This window comes from Cervus elaphus, chromosome 22 (assembly GCF_910594005.1).
Source record: "Cervus elaphus chromosome 22, mCerEla1.1, whole genome shotgun sequence".
In the NCBI taxonomy this organism is placed as follows: domain Eukaryota; kingdom Metazoa; phylum Chordata; class Mammalia; order Artiodactyla; family Cervidae; genus Cervus; species Cervus elaphus.
The window spans coordinates 95,323-115,469 of record NC_057836.1 but is presented as its reverse complement, the minus strand read 5'-3'; the positions used below and the strand labels follow the sequence as shown (position 1 = coordinate 115,469).

At 46.5% G+C, this 20,147-nt stretch overlaps 1 pseudogene; it reads right to left on the bottom strand.

Moving 5' to 3' along the window:
• Nucleotides 1-4,708: 4,708 nt before the first annotated feature.
• Nucleotides 4,709-19,731, bottom strand: LOC122680652 (annotated as a pseudogene).
• Nucleotides 19,732-20,147: the final 416 nt, after the last annotated feature.

Genomic DNA, 20,147 nt, shown 5'->3' with positions numbered 1-20,147 from the left:
CACAGACCTTTCAGAGGCCATCCGCTGGATGAGTGCAGGCTCGTGGTCACTCTGGTGCACAGTCTCCGTGGGGATGTCGAGAGGCACCGTGTGGCTGCCCCAGCTGGGGGCCACTTATTGCACTCTTGCTGCTCCCAAGCTACGTCTGGAGAAGGCTAATCCCAATGAGAAGCTACTTTCAGACTTCAGCTCACATCCCAGGAACGAGTCTTCCAGCCTAAGCAGGTCACTCGGGGTTTCCTGTGTTAGTGCTCACAGTTCACACCCCCTAGAGAGTGGGCCGGGTCTGGGGACACATGTCCTCTGCTGCTAAAGCTGACATTAGACTGTGTTCCCAGGGATGGACCACAAGGGGTGATGGGAGAACGTCTGCCCTAACTGCTTGGAGGCACTGTGCCCCCAGCCCCTGCCTTCTCCCCACTCAGGTATGGAATGTGGGAGAGCAGGAGGGGGAACCTGGGTCCCAGTGAGACCCTCTCAGCAAAGCTGGGCCTGGGTCAGGCTTGGAGGGTGTGACTGAGAGTTTGCTAGACAGGACGCCACATTTAGAGGGCCTCCTGCAGTGCAGGTTTCAGGGCTACATAGCAACTAAGTGCAGAGCATGGTGGCTGAGCTGACGAATGTGGATCCTGCAGGCTGAACGCTGAGCCCTGAACGTTGGAAGGTTGCCTGGAGTCAAAGGACCTGCTTGCTCTCTCTGCTGAGATGATCTCAATGGGGACCCAGGTTCCCCCTCCTACTCTCTAGAAGCTATCAAACTGAAGCCACTTCTCATGGTGAGCTCTGAGGAACCTCAGCAAAGAGAAGAATACCTGCTTTCCAGCAGCCATCAGACTGCAGCCACTCCCCACTGTGATCCCCGAGGAAACTCAGGAAGGAGAAGTCAGGATGCTGGTCCCAGGTGGTAAGGTGTATATCAAAGGGGATGATTTCAGTGAGATGGCTGGTGCATCTTCCCACACATAGAAAAGTGCTAAGTTCCTTAACTTTAGATGCTTCCCCCTGGTTTTGAAGTCCTATAAGATTTGTACTGTATAAAACAACTCTTAACACCTGTATTATAATATTATTATGTCTATACATATGAAGTAGAGACTTTCCAAAGAACAAAAAAGACCAATCTCAACATTCAGCACACTGGCACCAGTGGTGGGCAATCCCCAAAAGATGCAACTAGTGGAGCAATTAGAACACTCATCACCCCTTTTCTCGTAAGATTGTGGAATGGACATTGACACTGGGGAATTGTTACGGGGAAGAACAAAATCTGACTCCATGTTGAATGTTTTACTCTCACCTTTGCTTCCTGTTGGTCTGTTTGCTACAGGGATGCTGTCCATACATAATGGCCTGCCTCAGGAAACCCTCCCCTCTGCCTCTGTCCAGGAACTGTCCACCTGTGGATAGCTACAGGAGGGAGAAAGTAACACATCTCCCTCCGAGGCTGGCCATTCCAGGAGATATTTGCCAGATTAATGGCCTTTTTACTTTATTTCCTCACCTCCCAGCTCTGTGTTCTATAAAAGACACTGGCATCCAGACCCTGACAAGATGGTTGCTTTGAAATACTAGTCTGCTATTTTCTCAATCTGCTGGCTTTCCAAGTAAAGTCATATTCCTTGCCTCAGCACCTCAGCTCTGATTTATCGCCCTGTTGTGAGGCATGCAGAGCGAGCTTGGACTTGGTAACAATCCCACATGCCATGCAGTCAAAAAATCAAAACATAAAATGGAAGCAATATTGTAACAGATTCAATAAAGACTCTGAAAATGGACCATATAAAAAGATATGGTCCATTTTACCAGAAGGAACTCAGTGGTTGTCTGAAATATTTAGAAAGCAGTTAGAACCTCTCTTGCCTGTACCCCATGAAGCCACACTGGACAGTTAGGCCCTGTCGATTCAGGACACCCTTTCCAGATCCCAGCTGGAGGTGCTTTGCCCCCAATGCCCACCTGGGTCTCAGGACGTGGCAGGGACACAGCCTGGGGGGTCTCCTCTGTGGTCCAGGGGAGCGTCACACCAGCCACCCTGTCTCCCTGCCCATAATAAATAAGGAGGGTTGTCAGCACCTGGGCAAGTGATGCTGTGGGCACTTGGACTGCCTCGTCCTTGTGATTTGATGTGAAGACAACACAGAAGGAGAACCAGCCAAGAGGGATCCAGGCAGCAGTGAATCCCTCTTTACAGGGACCCTGTGAGACCCAAGACTCACTCTGCCCTCCCTGCTCCCACTTTTGGGAACTGGCCTTTGTCATTCTCTGGGCGGGAGGTGGGAAGGACAACCCGGTCTCTCTTCCACCTCCTGAGAGCCAGGTGGGCACTGGGGGCATCAGCCCTCCACCTGGGGTCCAGAGAGGGTGTCCTGAATGCACAGGGCCTAACCAGTCAGCAAGGCCGGCCCTCGTCCACAGTGCACTGACCTGCTGCAGGGTCTCGGGTTCCCTGGCATCCAGCTCCCCCATCGCCAACCCCAGCTTGGTGTCTTGGGAGCCCCTCACTGGCGGGCACCCAGCAGGTGAAAGCTGCATGCCCAGCGAGAAGAAGGAGAAGCTGATGGGGCAGGGGTCCAGCATGCAATGTCCAAGGCCCCTCTGCTCCCCCAGGAACACCCAGCCCCACCTGCCGAGGGCTTTCTCCTCTTCAGTACGTGTCTTCATGGCTGATGTTGCCAAACACCTTCCTCTGGAAGAGAAGGCTCCATGACCATGGAAGGGGTGGAGGTGAGGATGTGCTGTAGCCCTAAACCCAGGGAGCTTGAGGAGTAACTTCCCTGAGCCCTGAACGTACTGCCTGTTACATCTGTACCAACCGAGGCCAAGATCCAGGCAGATTCTCTGTGGAAACACTTTTCTGTCCAACAAGAGAGGACTTGTTAACCCACAGCTGAACCCCGAGACGTGGGACGTGCTGTAACTGTGGAGACTGCAGGGAAGGTGTTTGAGAGGCTTCTTCCCGGGCGGCTCCCCGAGGCCCCTGGAGTTACTGGACCCAGAGGCAGAGCAGTCACGCTTCCCTGCTCACTGCAGGCCAGACGGTGCCCCCAACCTCACAGCCCTGCTCTTCTGCCTCCCTGAGTTCAACAGAAACCCCCGGTCACGAGGCCAAAGCACAGTCTTCTTGGTGAGCAGAACAGAGGCCGGTGGGAAGGGGGGTGGAGGCTAAAAGCTTCTTTGTAGAAGAAAAACACGGACGTGTGTTCCCGTGTGTGGTGGCCGCATGCTGCAGTAATTGATGTTCCCCACACATTTATGGGTGGGTTTTAGTTTCTGTATTTTCTAAATTTCTTTTCTTTTAACAGCTGCATGAGAAAATTTTTGCAATCAACCATGAGCACTTGCAAAATAAGATCTTATTATTTTTTTTTTCCCTAAAATGTCACAGTTTTCTATGGTGACAGATGAACCGCCTCCTACTTTTAAGTGTTCATTTGATTGGCTGCGCTGGGTCTTAGCTGTGGCAAGCAGGAGCTTCAGTTGCAGCATGTGGGAAATCGTGCCCTGACCAGGGATTGAATGTGGCTCCCTGTGTTGGGAGCTCAGAGTCCTAGCCTCTGTATCAGCAGAGAATGCTGTGATCTCCTACTTTAAAAAAGGTTATTTATTTATTTTTGGCTTGCAGAAAACATGCAGAAAACAAATTCTGTAAAGCAATTATCCTTCTATTAAAAAATTAAAAAAGAGTAAAAAAAACCCCACAAAGGACACCAATGATGGGGCTTGCGTTCTCAGCCAGCCTCTGGCAGATTCTGCCTGTTGCTTACGCATCAGACCAAAATGCTGGTGCTCCCACCTCGTATCACAGATGAGATTAGAGACACAGAGAGGTTGAGCATCTTGCCCAAGCTCACACAGCTGCTGAGGGCAGGGCTGAGAACTGGACCCCTGTGGTCGAATCTGGAGCCCAGATGCTGTGATGACCCTGAGGGAGCGGCAGAGACCAGATGGCCCATGCTGAGCCAGGCGCGCGCACACACACACGTGCACATGGCCTTCACCTTTGAGTCTACAGAAGTCAGAGGGAACCAGAGGGCCACCAGGAGAGGCCAAAGGAGAGTCGAGGTCTATAAGGAGGAGAGGCCCCACTTCTTAGGAGGCCAGGGAATCCCTTCTCTGGTGAGTCTGTCTCAAACCCTAGATTCCTCTCCCTGGACCCAGGAACTGACTGTCCAGTGACCTAACTGACTTGGCTCCAGAATGATGCCTTCCCAGGGCTTCAGCTATGACTGGACTCCTCTACTGTCAGTGATAAGAGGGGAAAGAGTAAATAGTCTGGGCTTCAGATTTGTTTGGAGACAAAATTTCTTAGAAGAGGAGTACTAAAAAACCACGACGGCCCTTGGCATGAACATCTCCAGAACACTTAAGAAACCCTCTGCTGTTTATCTACCTCCTCTCCTGTCATGAAAGTGGAAGGTCTATTTAACAAGTAATTCTGTGCTTATCACACTCTTTCTTTAAAATATTTATCATATATTTATTTATTCGGCTGTGCTGTGTCTTAGTTGCAGCCTGTGGGAGCTAGTTCCCCAATCAGGTATTGAACGTGGGTCTCTGCATTGGAATCTTGACCCCTGGACCACCTGGGAAGTCTCTCCTCATACTCCTGGGGACAGTAATGGGTCACAGACCTCCTCTGAGGCCCCCTTAGAGCTGAGGCATGGGGTGGCTGCAGTAATCCTCCTGTGGCTAAGGTGTGGTATTTTGGTCATGACTCACACTCCCTGCAAACATAGGGCTTCTACCCTGTGTGTGTCCTCTGGTGTCTGATGAGATGGGTCTTCTGACTGAAGCTTCGCCCACACTTCCTGCAAACATAGGGCTTCTCCCCTGTGTGTGTCCTCTGGTGTGAGATGAGATGAGCCTTCTGACTGAAGCTTCGCCCACACTCCCTGCAAACATAAGGCTTCTCCCCTGTGTGTGTCCTCTTGTGTGAGATGAGATTGGTCTTCTGACTGAAGCTTTGCCCACACTCCCTGCAATCATGGGGCTTCTCCCCTGTGTGTGTCCTCTGGTGTCTGATGAGGAGGGACTTCTGACTGAAGCTACGCCCACACTCCCCACAAACATAGGGCTTCTCCCCTGTGTGTGTCCTCTTGTGTGTGATGAGGATGGACTTCCGACTGAAGCTTCGCCCACACTCCCCGCAAACATAGGGCTTCTCCCCTGTGTGTGTCCTCTGGTGGGTGATGAGGAGGGACTTGCGACTGAAGCTTCGCCCACACTCCCCACAAACATAGGGCTTCTCCCCTGTGTGTGTCCTCTGGTGGATGATGAAATCTGACTTCTGACTGAAGCTTCGCCCACACTCCCCGCAAACATAGGGCTTCTCCCCTGTGTGTGTCCTCTGGTGTCTGATGAGGGTTGACTTCTGACAGAAGCTTCGCCCACACTCCCCGCAAACATATGGCTTCTCCCCTGTGTGTGTCCTCTCGTGTGTGATGAAATTTGACTCATCACTGAAGCTTCGCCCACACTCCCCACAAACATAGGGCTTCTCCCCTGTGTGTGTCCTCTGGTGTCTGATGAGGAGGGAATTCCGACTGAAGCTACGCCCACACTCCCCACAAACATAGGGCTTCTCCCCGGTGTGTGTCCTCTCGTGTGTGCTGAGACTTGACCTGTCCTTGGAGCCTTGCCCACACTCTCCATACATGACTCTCATAATCCCCGAGACCCCTGCCCCCGTGAGCAATGGGCCTGTGTCCTCTGGATTCAGTTTCTTGCTTGTGCTGGGCTCGTCTTTCATTCTCTCATACACCCCAGAACCCCCTATTTGTCCTCCGGTTGAGTAGGAAGAGGCCTTTGATATCCTCTTCAGCCTTATGCTTTTCAGCAATTGTTGGGGCCTCTCCTTGGCCTCCTGACCCTCAGGTTTTTCGCTTGGGCTGTGTGGATCTGAATATCGCTGATTTTGATTGCCTGGGCAGGGATCCTCTGGTTGGAGGAGGTCTCTTTCAGACGGTCTCAGGAGGGTCTGAGAGGGGTGACTGCGTTGGGTGTGTTGGCTGAGGAATTTCTGACTGGAGAAGGCCAGAGAGCAGAAGGCACATGGGTGGATCTTGGGCTTCGGTTCTGCTGAAAGAGGAAGCTTTTGGTCAGGTAGCTGGTTTGCCATGGTCAGGCCCTCCCCACTAATCATCTAAGTGTTGACAGTGCACAATTTGTCTCCCATCAAGTGTCTTTACAGTCCACTTTTCCTTTCCACTCTTATTCTCTACATCTACAGAAATCCAGGAAGCTGTTGTCAAGGGCCTTTTCTACATATCACCCAGATAGGGACCTTCCAGCAGCATCAGAGGCAGCATCTCTCCTGAGAGGTGGATCTGCAGGGACTTTCCCTGCGTGTAAGTATCGGAAAAGTCACGTCACAGTAGCCACAGATATTTACCCTACTGAGGGATAAGACTTGATGACTTAGGTGGAATCTCCTGAGTGGCTCCCTGTGAGGGGAAAGGGTCTATTAAGTTAGGGGCGCCTGGCCTGGAGCTCTCTACATATGGGAGGCAGCACAGGGGGTGGTTAGATCAGGTGTGAGTAAATCTGACTTTGTGGCTCCTTGTTCAAAGAGCAGCCTTTGGGCCGATCTCTGCAGGAAGTGGGTTTGAGACTGGATGAGACCGAGCGGCCCAGGTCCCACTGACCACAGATCTCTGGCTCCTGCGGCCCAAACTGGTTCATAAATTGCTCCTCTCTCAGTTTCCCATAAGTCATAAAATAAAGGCATATCCTTTCTCAAGCCTCACCAGTATCCATACCTTATTTATTTCATTCAGGCTTAGTCCATTTAACATGCATTAGGAAGCCCTATTTAAAAATGCATCTCCAGCCAGACTTTTCACACTCGCACTCCCAAGCATCTTCAGCCAGCCCACTCTCCCCTCATGTCTGGCAATGAACTAATCTCTGAGGGGACTCCCCGCTGCTGTCTCTTCCCAAAAATGAACCAAAGCATCGTCTTAGCACAGAGAACATGCCACTTGCAGCTGAAAGCCGCGCGGTTGTTCTGTGTTACCCAGGGGGACCCCTGGGGCCTGCACGTGGACACAGGCCCTGAAGCTTCCGTGTCCCGTCCAGCCTCCTTCCTCTCCCTCTGTGCTTCCTCCCGCGACCCCTGGCATGGCCTCAGTTCCCGGCCCTGGGTCTGAGGCACTGGCTGCTCCCCTGCCTGGAATCCTTCCCCGCAGGTGTTATCTCTGCAGAGACCCTGCCGCACCGTCCTGCACCACACCCCACCCTCTGTTCTCGCTGAACCGAGGTACGTTCCCTGCACTGGTTTTCCTCAGAGCACCAGCCCCTGTCTGGTATGAAGCCCCTGCTGACCCAGGGCAGTGGTTCTGTCTGTTTTGGTGCGTGGAGCCCTGTCTGGCACAGAGTGTGAACTCACATGACAAGAAACTGGAACAGTATCTGAATGAACATCACTGCACATGTGTGCACCCCAATGTTCATCGCAGCACTGTTTATAGTAGCCAGGGCATGGAAGCAACCTAGATACCCATCAGCAGACGAATGGATAAGGAAGCTGTGGTGCATATACACCGTGGAATATTACTCAACCATTAAAAAGAATTCATCTGAATCAGTTCTAATGAGATGGATGAAACTGGAGCCCATTATACAGAGTGAAGTAAGCCAGAAAGATAAAGACCATTACAGCATACTAACACATATATGTGGATATTAAAAAGATGGTAATGTTAACCATATATGCAAAACAGAAAAAGAGACACAGATGTACAGAACAGAATTTTGGACTCTGTGGGAGAAGGCAAGGGTGGGATGTTTCAAGAGAACAGCATCAAAATATGTATATTATCTAGGGTGAAAGAGATCACCAGCCCAGGTTGGATGCATGAGACAAGTGCTCGGGCCGGGTGCACTGGGAAGACCCAGAGGGATCGTGTAGAGAGGGAGGTGGGAGGGGGGATCGGGATGGGGAATACATGTAAATCCATGGCTAATTCTTGTCAATGTATGACAAAAACCACTACAATATTGTAAAGTAATTAGCCTCCAACTAATAAAAGTAAATTAAATAAATAAATAAATAAATAAAATACTGATGACTAAGGAATTCCATTTACTTTCTTTAAATTGGCAGATGTCATTTATAAATTTCCTAGTGTGACTCTTTAAATATCTTTGTCCTATAAATATTTTAAAATAAAATGTCTTTATTTTAGTGAAAAAAAAAAGAAATGGGAGGAATTAAGGAAGAAAGAGGTAAAGGGCAGAGAGCTGGTAGGTGCTAGAAAACTTGCTTTTTGCTTCTAATCCTTTCAGCAGAAGGTGATGTTACATATTATTTTGCATGAAATATTAAAAATTAGAACTAACATTTTTAATATAAAAATTTTTCCTAACAATCATATGGAAAGAATCAAATTCTGAGGCATTTTTATTGCAACTCAACTGCCTTTGGACTGGACTGTCCTCTGCTTCGAAATCAGACCACGGAGGCTCCCAGGATGGGGTGGGGTGCTGGAAGAGGGCTGACACTCACCTCTCCCGGTTGCGAGCTCACTCTTCCCCCGGCTGTCCCGCTTGATGCCAAGGTCCTGGCCATACTCGTCCCCGTACCAGACCAGCAGCTCACAGCCCGGCCTGACCACCTGGCAGGTTCGGTAGAAGATCTGCCCGTGATACTGGAAGGCCACCAGGTTCTGCTCCTCGTCGTCCCGGGCACAGTTCACATACCTGGGGGTGAGGCCGGGAAAGGGAAAGAAACCTCAGGTGATGAGTGCCCTCCACTCTCCGACCATGCCCAGCTCCTTGCCTTCCGCCTCTGAGGCCGCCCCAAATGTGGACCTTCTGTTCACACCTTCGACCAGGCCATGTGAATTCCCATGCTTTTCTCTCCTTACCTAATTAGCCATTTTTCTAGAGCCCAGTTCCAGACTCGTCTCCACCTGGACTGTCCGTGAGGCTGGTGACCTCCGGCTCCTCTAAACTCTGAATTAAGTTCTCTTCCATCCACAGGACTCGGTGCTCCTTGGCTAACACGCAGCCCTCAGCACTCACCCCAGCCTGCCTTCTCTCTCGAGCGTTCTCCCATCTCCCCACATGTATCCAGGGTCCTATTCGCTTGCCCACCCTCTTCCACGGAAACTTGGAGAGAGCACTGATATAGCTTGAGACAAGGAACAGTAATAGTTTGTTCACTGTTTGCCTGCCCTGATGAAAGGAGAGGCCCTCAGAGAATTGCCCTGCTCAGGGCCATGCTGCCCCTCATTCCTTGTGAGGCCTCAGGGCCCACTTCTCACTGGAACCAAGCCTGAGGATGTTGTTGCCCACAAAGAGTCAAGGTCTCCTGTATTAGGTTATCCTGGCGCTGTGCAGTTACTCAAAGATAGAAAAAATAAGGTTACTGTTCCTAAAATCAATTGGCTAATGTCTGTTTGCAGTATGTTCTCCAAAAGGACATGGGTTGTGTGATCTGCTTCAGTAACGAAGTTCACTGTCTAAACTGAAACATAAAGTGTGTGGTAAGTGTCCATTAAGTCAGTTAAAGTGTCCCTGGTGAATCTAGACTCCTCAAGTTGCTTTCAAGTCCACCAGTTTTGTTCAGCATATAGACTTGTATCTTGACGGCACATGCCATATTTTTATTTCCTTCTTTCTAGTGTCTTTTGAAATGAAAGAGCATGATATGGAGGGAAAAGAGGAAGGAAGATGTGAAAGCTGTGGAGGGAGCCGGATTGAGAAGGAAAGGGGCGTGGGATTGAGGGAGTCTCAATGTCTACACACTGCAGACTCACTGCACTCACCTCATCCAGTTGGCCCAAGACTTGTCCTTTCCATCCACATACTCATAGCAGTTCCTCCCTTTGGTGATCTGAGTGTCAAAGAAAGAGTTACAAGCTTCCCTCTTTCTTTTCTTTCTTTCTTTTTTTTTTTTTTTGGTAGGAAGATATAGAAGAGCTATTTCCCTCTGTAGACATTGGTGCTTTTCAGCCTGCATGGATTCAACTGCCAGTCGGACCACACGGTAAGCCCCTTACTCATCATTCCAAGTCTGAGTCTCTTGGTTCATTGAAGGCAAGGGCTCCACAAGGGAGGAGTCCCTTCTGTGTGTCTGTACACTGTGGTCCCACCTCTCCTCTGATCTTTAGATAGAAGTCCTGAGTGTCTGTACACTGTGGTCCCACCTCTCCTCTGACCTTTAGATAGAGGTCCTGTGAGTGTGAACCAAGGTGTTCCCACCTGTCCTCTGACCTTTAGATAGAAGTCCTGTGAGTGTGAACCAAGGTGTTCCCACCTCTCCTCTGACCTTTAGATAGAAGTCCTGTGAGTGTGTACCAAGGTGTTCCTATCTCTCTTCTGACCTTTAGATGGAAGTCCTGAGTGTCTGTATACTGTGTTCCCACCTCTCCTCTGACCTTTAGATGGAGGTCCCGAGTGTCTGTACACTGTGGTCCCACCTCTCCTCTGACCTTTAGATAGAGGTCCTGAGTGTCTGTACACTGTGGTCCCACCTCTCCTCTGATCTTTAGATAGAGGTCCTGAGTGTCTGTAGACTGTGCTCCCACCTCTCCTCTCACCTTTAGATAGACGTCCTGAGTGTCTGTACAATGTGATCCCACCTCTCCTCTGACCTTTAGATAGAGGTCCTGAGTGTCTGTACACTGTGGTCCCACCTCTCCTCTGACCTTTAGATAGAGGTCCTGAGTGTCTGTACACTGTGGTCCCACCTCTCCTCTGACCTTTAGATAGAGGTCCTGAGTGTCTGTACACTGTGGTCCCACCTCTCCTCTGACCTTTAGATAGAGGTCCTGAGTGTCTGTACACTGTGGTCCCACCTCTCCTCTGACCTTTAGATAGAGGTCCTGAGTGTCTGTACACTGTGGTCCCACGGCTCCTCTGATCTTTAGATAGAAGTCCTGAGTGTCTGTACACTGTGCTCCCACCTCTCCTCTGACCTTTGGATAGAGGTCCTGAATGTCTGTACACTGTGGTCACACCTCTCCTCTGACCTTTAGATGGAAGTCCTGTGTTCACGCCCAGGGCACACAGTACCCAGGGCTGACTGTGTCATTGCCGATCATGTTATCTCAATCTGCGTCCTCGCATGTAGACATGAAGTACCCCCCAACACATAGAAGCGATTAGAGGCCAGAGGACTGGGAAACAGGTGCTTCTCACCTGCCAGGCGTATCCACTCTTGGCGGCCTCTTCATCGTCTGTGATCTGGCCCTCATAGGGTCCAAAGTGCAGGCCCAGCGGCAGATCGGACGCCTCGTTCCACACTCCAAGCCCAGCGTCAGGGATGCCCGACAGTCTGATGCTTAACCCAGGGGGCAGCGTGAGAGCTGAGCGGTTGGCATGCCCCTTTTCCACTGCACAGTCCTTTACAAAGGTTGGGGGCCCATGGGCAGCACAGCTGTCGATGAAGAAGTTCTGACAGTCCTCACAATCTGGAGGTGAGAACAGGGATGAGAGAAGGTATAGTGATGTTGCTGGTCATAACAACCTTCAGAAAGAACTGGGGCATTCATGGCATTTGGCCTCGACCCTGCTCCCCAAGTCATAGAGGAAGGGGATGGCCGGGGGACGAGATGGTGAGGTGAGGTTAGTGGACCAAGGCCTCATAGCCCCTTCTCCGTGAGTGGGCCACCGGGGTCACTCACAGAGGTAGTCATCATCCTGGGGCTCGCTGACCTCTTGGTACACGTGGCCCTTTCTTTCTCGTAAACTGTACCTCTTCACTCCAGTCTCCTTTCCTCTGAGTTCTAAGATGGAGAACAGAAGCTGTGCAAGGCTGGTGGGGTCTGGGGAGTTAGTCCCTGTTTTATCAGAAAGTGTGAGATCTCCTACCTGTCAATCTATACACTTTGTTAAAACATTCTTACATGTATTTTTCAAACTTTTACTTTTGTAATTTTATGTTTTAATGTTACATTATTTATTTCTTGGCCACACTGCATGGCTTGTGGGATCTTAGTTCCCTGACCAGGAATGGAACCCACACCTCCTGCAGTGGAAGCGTGGAGCCTTAACCACTTCACCCCCAGGGAGTCCCTACTCTATACTGTGTTTCTTCTCCCTTTAACTACAGGTTCAGGAGACTGAGGCTCCACTGACCACAGATGCCCTATTCAGTGATAGCTTCCTGCACTTCCCATTAGTAGGTTTAACTTCTGAACCTTACTACTTAGGAAAAATTTCACCGACACATCTACTCAGAAAATATATGTTAAGGGCACATGACATGTAAGGCACTGAGCAGAGGTCTGGGCATAAACACTAACAAAGCTTGGTTCCCATTATCACAGCTGGGTTTATCGAACTACTTGTAGGTGTCAGACTTTTGCATTTAATGCAAGGCTTTCAAGCACTGTATGAGTTATGTATCCTTATCTTCACTTTACAGATAGCAATCAGGACCTCAGAAAATGTATAAGATTTTCCCAAGGCCCCAGTGCTAACTTCATGTCTCAGATCAGTCCATCTTAAACCCATGCCTACCCAGAGTCCATGCCACACACCTAGGCCATACTTATTAGTTTTTCTACAGGGATTAGAGGAAGTAATTAGAGGAACTCCCCAAATTTCTCTTACCAGCTTTTTGTCTGGGGTGCTGTCCAGGGGTCCTTGCTTTTCTGTGATGGGGCACTGGTTTCTGAGCCTGCTTGGAGCCACTTGTTTTCAGCAATTTTGCTACTCCCGGCAATTCCTTCAAACTAGATTCCTTACTTAATGGTGCCCTGGACATTCTCTTCCATGTGAGTAAAAGACAACAGGCATTTCTTTAGTTCTTTAGGACTTTATGAAGTGTTTTCACATGCATGACTTTAGTTAATACTTTGACAATTCTTGGAAATACCTGATTTGGGGGCGGTGGGGGGGGGGGGGCTGAACACTGGAATGTAACAAAAGGACCTAGGTGGATAGTGAATCAAAACTAGAATTCATATCTTAAGGTTCTTCCCCTTCAACTTTCTGCATAAAAATGAGAGCAAGGCAGGGAGAATAGCTGGAGGTCAGGGAAAGAAGAGGGTAAGTGCTCGTAGAGAGATCCGGGGGGGTTGTATTAATTAGTGGCCCTTTGATGGACAAGGAAGTATGGAAAATTACAGAGGGGACAAAACACATCTGGAAAATAAGGTGACAAAGCAGTGAGATTAAGAAGAGAAAAGACGATCGGCAGAAACACATTTAGACAATAAAGAAAAGGAGATGAAAGTTGCAGGTTGCCATGTCCTAGAGACAATGTTTGGAATTAAAGTAGCTGGTCACATCAGTTCTCCTTGAACAAGGCTGTATGACTAGCTGATTCTCCTCAGTTTCCTGATCCATGAATTGGTATTCAGGCTAATTCTTAATTTTATAGTGGACATGAAATTTAATAACCTTCAACAAATTGTTTTGTGAGCTATTTAATACAGTAAGAACATTTGCGTACATCCCTGGTATCAATTTATTCCCTAAACTGCATCAATATTTGAAGTCTAGCTCACAGATACTATCTTCAGCATTCTTTGACCTTTCTACTCCTAGATGAATGCTTAAATGTGGAGTCACTCATTCACAAAACATTCAGGGGTCCCTCAGGGGCTTTGAGCAGGGCCTGGACTTCTGAGAATGAATGGGTGTGGGCTAGGTTCCCAAAGATCACAACACAGGGGCAGGCTAAACAAATGATTCCAAACAGGAGAGTTGCCTATTAGAGCTCAGAGGAAGGAGTTATTACCCCCTCCTACAAGAATGAGCATTTGAAATGATGCCCAGATGATGAGTTTCTACTCAAAAGTGGGTAATCTATGTGACGTCCTTCTGTTATTTTCTTATTTGTTGCTTTTCAGTCATAAACCTGAGGCTTCTCAGGGTTGCGAGTTGCTTCCTCTTATTGGAGTGGGAGGCTCTGAGGTGTAGGGATCCTATCTCCTTCTTCATCTTGGACTGTCCACTCTACAAACTGCCCAGCATGTCCTTAGCTTCCCTTAGTCAGATGTCTTAGCATATCCCTCCCTAGCACAGCACAAAAGAACTGAGGTTGAAAACATCTCTCAGATGAATGATATAAAGATGTATGAATAAGCTTCATAGAACCATGGAAGCTTTAATCATTTTTTAAGGAGTTTAGAAAAAGTGCTTTCGTTTAGATTGCACTACCAGTGATACTGTGATCTTGGGCATATAATCAATCATTTTTTTTTTTACCTCAGTTTTGTGATCTCTAATGGTGATAGCTATATACCTACTTATAGGTACTGTAGGATTGTTTTAAGGTTTAAGTAAGTTTATTCACATAAAATGCTTAAAGTCTGAAATATTGTGAAAATAATGTAACAATATAATAGGATACTATGGGTGTTGTTCTTACTAACTGTAAAGATGTTGCTCATATCAGACATTGTGGTAAAGATTCAGGACAGGAAGGCAGCCATCTCCAGGATCTCTGTGTTTTCTCCTATTCTCACCTGTGACTGGATCCATGAGGAGGATATTTTGGCAACAGGATTTGGGAAATACTCACCTTCTGGTGTTTACTGTGCTCTACTCGGAAGGACATCGAAGAAGGTTTACCTAAAAAATGATGAGAATCAGTCTTTTGGTTGGGAAATGTTTCCAAACTCTGGGTATTCTAATTAAGGACACATAATTCTAAGCCAGAGAGTGACAAAGACAATGATTACCAAAGGAGGAATGGAAGATGATTTCTGTATCATCAACTCCCATGGTTCCACTGGGAGTATTACATAATTTTCTTAAAATTAAAAAAGAATATGAAACTTCATCTGTGCCTCATCTGATGTTCATAAAGTATCTAATAAATTTAGTAGCCTTTCATGACAAAAGTACTCATCAATGTAGAGATACGAGGAAGTTACTGCAATATAATTAAGGTCATATATTGAAAGTCTACCTCTAACATCCTAGTCATCAGTGAAAAGCTGAAAACTTCTACGATCAAGAAAAAAAGGCAAGGATGACCGTTATTGAAATTTCTGTTCACCATGATACTAGAACTCCTAGTCAGGGCTTTAGGTTAGAAATGGAAACAAAAGGCTACCATTTGGAAAGAAAAAAGTAAGTTATGTCTGTTCACAGGGGCATGGTCTTATGTGCAGAAAAACCTTTAAATCCACACACACAAAAATCCTGCACAGAAAGTTGCACGTTACAATATCAACATTCAAATATCTTTCTGTGCATGAAGAATGACCATTCCACAAAGGAAAATAAGAAAACAATCCTATTTATTTTTTAATTTTTTTAAAGCTATAGTCGAGCTAAATTTAAAAAAAAAAAAAATATTTTTATTTATTTGTTTGTGCCAGGCCTTTGTTGTGGCATGTGGATTCTAGTTCCCTGAGTAGGGACTGAACCCAACTTCTCTGCACTGGCAGTGTGGAGTCTTAGCCACTGGACAAATAATCTTATTTATAATAGCATTGAAAAGAATGAAGTAATTAGGAATAAACTTAAGGAGATGAAAGACTTATATGTTGAAAACTACAAAGTATTGCTGAAAGGAATCTGACATAAATAAATAGATAGGTGTCTCGTGTTTATGGATTTGTAGGCTTAATATTATTAAGCTGTTCATACTACCCAAAGCAATTTAAAGATTCAATGCAATTCCTATTAAAATCCCAATGGAATTTTTTTCAGATATAGAAAATCCATCCAACAGTTAACATGGAAACTCAGAGCACCCCAAATAGGCAAAGCAATGTTAGAAAGAACAGCAAAGCAATGTTAGAAAGAACAGCAAAGCTGGAGGCCTCTGATTTCAGAACATACTACAAACGTACAGGAACCAAAAGAGTGTAGATTTGACAAAAAATGTATGCTTAGTCGCTCAGTCGTCTTGAGTTTTTGTGACTTTTGGACTGTAGCCCACCAGGCTCCTCTGTCCAGGGGATTTCTCAGGCAAGAATACTGGACAGGGTTGCCATTTCCTTCTCCAGGGGATCTTCTTAACCCATGGAGTGAACCCGCATCTCCTGTGTCTCCTGCACTGAAGGCAGATTCTGCACCTGCTGAGCCACTGAGGAAGCTGGCTGGCATAAAGACAGATATGTTAATCAATGGAACAGTATAGACAGCCAGAAATAAACTCTTGGATACATGGTCTAATGATCTTCATTTAGGGTGTCAAGATAGTGGGGAAAGTTTAATCCCTGAAATGAACAGTGCTGGAGAAACAAAATAACCATATGCAAAATAATGAACATCTTACATCTTGAAGAAAAATCAATTCCGAATGGATGAAAGACCTAAATGCAAGACTTGATAAGACTCTTAGAAGAAAACAAGGGTGAAGCTTCACGACACTGAATCAGCAATGATTTCTTAGATATGGTGCCAAGTGCACAAGTATTAGTACCAAAGTAAAAATAGACAAATGAGATTAATCTTAAAACCTCTGTGCAGCAAAGGGCACTGAACAGAGTTGAAAAGGCCACCTATAGGATGGTAGAAAATATTTGTAAAATATACATGTGATCAGGTGTTAATAAGCATACACCAGTATGAAGGCTACCTATAAGCCAGGAAGAGAACCTGATTGACCATGATGGCACCTTGATATCAAATTTCCATGCTCCAGCATTGTAAGAAAACAATGGTTCTGTGGTTTAAGGAATGCAGTCTGCTTTGTTATGGCAGTCTGGGCTGACTAACAGTGAGAGAAGGAATTGAATAGACATTTCTCCAGAGAAAATACACAAATGGCCAACAAACATATGAAAAGATGCTCAATATTACTAATCAATAGGGAAATACAAATTGAAACCTTCTGTGATGGGCAATATGTATAAGAAGGCAATAGCAAGCTTGGTAAGGATATGGATAAATTGGAACACTTATACACTATTGTTGGCAATGTAAAATGTTGCAAGCTTTCTAGAAAACAGTATGGAGTTTCCACAGAAAGTTAGAACTGCTGTATGATCTAGCAATCCCACTCAAGAGTGTATTTCCATAAAGAATTGAAAGCAAGATATTGAATAAGTAGTGGGCACATGTATGGTCATTTCCGCATTATTCCCAATGGGCAAGATGTGTAAGCAACCTAAATGTTCATTGGTGGATAAAAGATAAAGATTATATATAAGATATATATTATAGCTCTTATATCCACATGCACACAATGGAATGTTTTGAAGCCTTAAAAAAGAATTCTGTCATATGCTACATCATGGATGGGCCTTGATGATATTTTACTAAGTGAAATGAACCAATCAAAAAAGAGAAATATTGGCCGCTTCCACTTCTATGAGGTATCTAAATTAATCAAATCCATGGAAACAGAAAATAAAATCGTGGTTGCCAATGGCTGTGAGGAGGAAGGATTGGAGAATTGTTACTCAGTGGGTTAGGGTTTCAGTTATGCAAGATGTATCATTTCTACAGATTTGTTGTACATCAATGTGGATATATATCCCCGGTGTCTCAGTGGTAAAAAATCCACCTGCAATACAGGAGATGCAACAGATGCAGGCCCAGTTCCTGGATTGGGAAGATCACCTGGAGCAGGAGATGGCAACCCACTCCAGGATTCTTGCCTAGAGAATCCCACGGACAGAGGAGCCTGGTGGGCTACAGTCTACGGGCAGGCAGAGTCAGACATGACTGAGCGATTAACCCTATGGCCACTAACACTAACGTGCACATAGTTAGTAACAGTGTGCCATACACTCAGAAATTGTTAAAAAGGAAAATAAAGACGTGCAGGTGTATGGTGAACCGAGGCGTATGTATTCCCTATGAAGAATCTCTCCTTATGTCAAAACCTTTGCAGACAACCAAATGTTTGTTTTCATGTCCCTTTCACTAGTTTTAATAACCTAATGGAACAGAGGGACTTCCCTGGTGCACAGTGGATGAGAATCTGCCTGCCAATGCAGAGGACACAGGTTCGATGGCTGGTCCAGGAAGATTCCACTTTCTGCGGGGCAGCTAAGCCTGTGTGTCACAAACTACAGAGCCTGCATGTGCTCTGCAACGAGAAGACACTCACCGCAACCAGAGAAAGCCCATGGACAGCAATGAAGACCCAGTGCAGCCAAAACTAAATAAATAATTTTTAAAAACCTGGGAGAACAGAAATCCATAGATGGAGAATCATAGAACTATCTAAATTGTTTTCTCCAGTCTAGGCAGATTAACTCTTCTAAACTGTTTGAGCAGCAGAAGAGGAAGTGAGCTGCTCACTTCTATTTTATAATAAGTGTACTTCATTTTATTTACCTGATGCCATCTCTGGTCAGTGAAATGTGGGAAAGATCATGGAGAATAAATAGTTCCTCAAACTGTTTCCCAGAATCAAAATAAAGAATTAGTTTAACCTTAGGGTAAGAAGATCATGGGTTTTGTTTTATATACATAACATAAATAATATATCTTGACATAATATGTTAATCATTTCCTCTTTGAAGAGATTTAATCCAATAACCAATGAGATTAGTATTAAATCTGTTTGGTGAATTTATTTCTAAGGTTTCTTTAACTGCCTTTCACTAAGAATGTTTAGCAAAAATAATTCTTTGTAAAAAGAATGATAAATTTTAACCATAAAATTTTTGAGAATTACACTGGAAAACCTATACATTCATCTTCATTCAGGCTAATGTCAATATTCAGCCACAACCACTTCGGAATGCTGAAAATTATGTTTTCCTTACTACTGTTGGAGATGTAGTTGAGACCTAAGCCAAGGCTGATTTCAGGAAGACACCTCCAAATCCTCCTGGCCTCTCTCTCACCTTGCTGCTTTGGTGTCCATTCTTCATCAGAATCCTCAGTGTCATCTACCTGGGGTTTGACGACCTGCCTGCGGTGATGCATGAAATCCGGTCGAGTGGCTCTGAAACCTGGAAAGAAGCAAAATATTTGTTCTAAGAAGGAGAAACAATGCATAGAAGCAATGGGAAGTGTCACAAAGTCAAGGAAATCTGTAGGATGGGCTGGGGGAATCTAGAATAAGGCAAGAGGTGAGCTCTGCCCTGCAGGGTCAACCTCCCTTTGGTACAGAACTGTAAACATTTCCTCCAGGTTAGTCTCCACACAAAAGGGAACTGTGAGCAGATGAAGCCACCTAAGAGCGGCCCAAGTGAACACTGAGGGTGAAGACCTGTTTCATGTTTCCCAGACTCACAGGCACCCAGCACTTCCTGTTACCTATAGCAATCAGCGCTTCGTAGTTTCTTTTCACATTCCTATATCGGATTTTTTCCCATTCTCCCATCTCTTCCCATTGTTCCTTGGAGAAGTATACGGAGATGTCTTTGAAAGCATCTTTGGGCTAAGGAAAATAAGAGATTTCATCAGTGATTTACTAATCTAAGTCAGACCTTAGAGCTGGGCCTTCTCCTCCACCTTTTGTGAAGAGAGTAGCCTGAAGCTACTTGATGGTCTGTGTGAGACAGGGATGAAGACTTTCCTTCCCGACTGTGTCCTGCTTAACTGAACAAACGCTGAGCATTTTCCTAGCTCTCCCTGGACACAGAGCAGTTGACCAAGCTAGTGTCCTGTTTTGTCCCACTCCACCCCCACCATCTCAGACAGGACCAGGCATTCCCATCCTGTGTATGGTCACAGGGAAGTTAACTCAGTTGCCCAGGCAAGCAGTCTGTGGTGCTTCAGGGACCAGTGCCATGTCCTTCCTATAGAGCTGGCTTAGAGCCCAGCTTTGCTGCCTCCACCTCTCACCGTGGGCTTCCAGTCTGTTCTCCTGGCATCTCCCTCAGTGCTCTCCTCTGGAGACCTGTTCAGCCTCATGGCCATTGGAGTGCTCAAGGCCAAGGTGCCTGTGGAAGAAGAAGGTGCTGAGATAGCCCAGACCAGTGTCCAGAGCCTGGTGTGTCTTCCTTGGAGTGGAGTGTCCAGGGCAGGAAGGTGAGGGGAAAGTCGGGGTGAGGGTATTGGTCGGATGGACGGATCCTGACTAGATATGACAGATCAGCCTAATGTGAACTAGATTTGGTTTCTTTGGTTCCCTACAATTCAGCCCCTCTGAGGGAAGGCACTGGGAGGGATGTGTCTGTGGGAGACGGAGGGATTTTTAATGAGACCCGGAAACCCCTAACTGCTGGACTGGGGTCAGGCTGAAATCAGGGCTCTGTTCCAGTGCAGCAGAGGGAATGTTTCTCCAAGAAGGGTTTTGAGGATCTCCTCCTGGACACTCAGAAAAATCT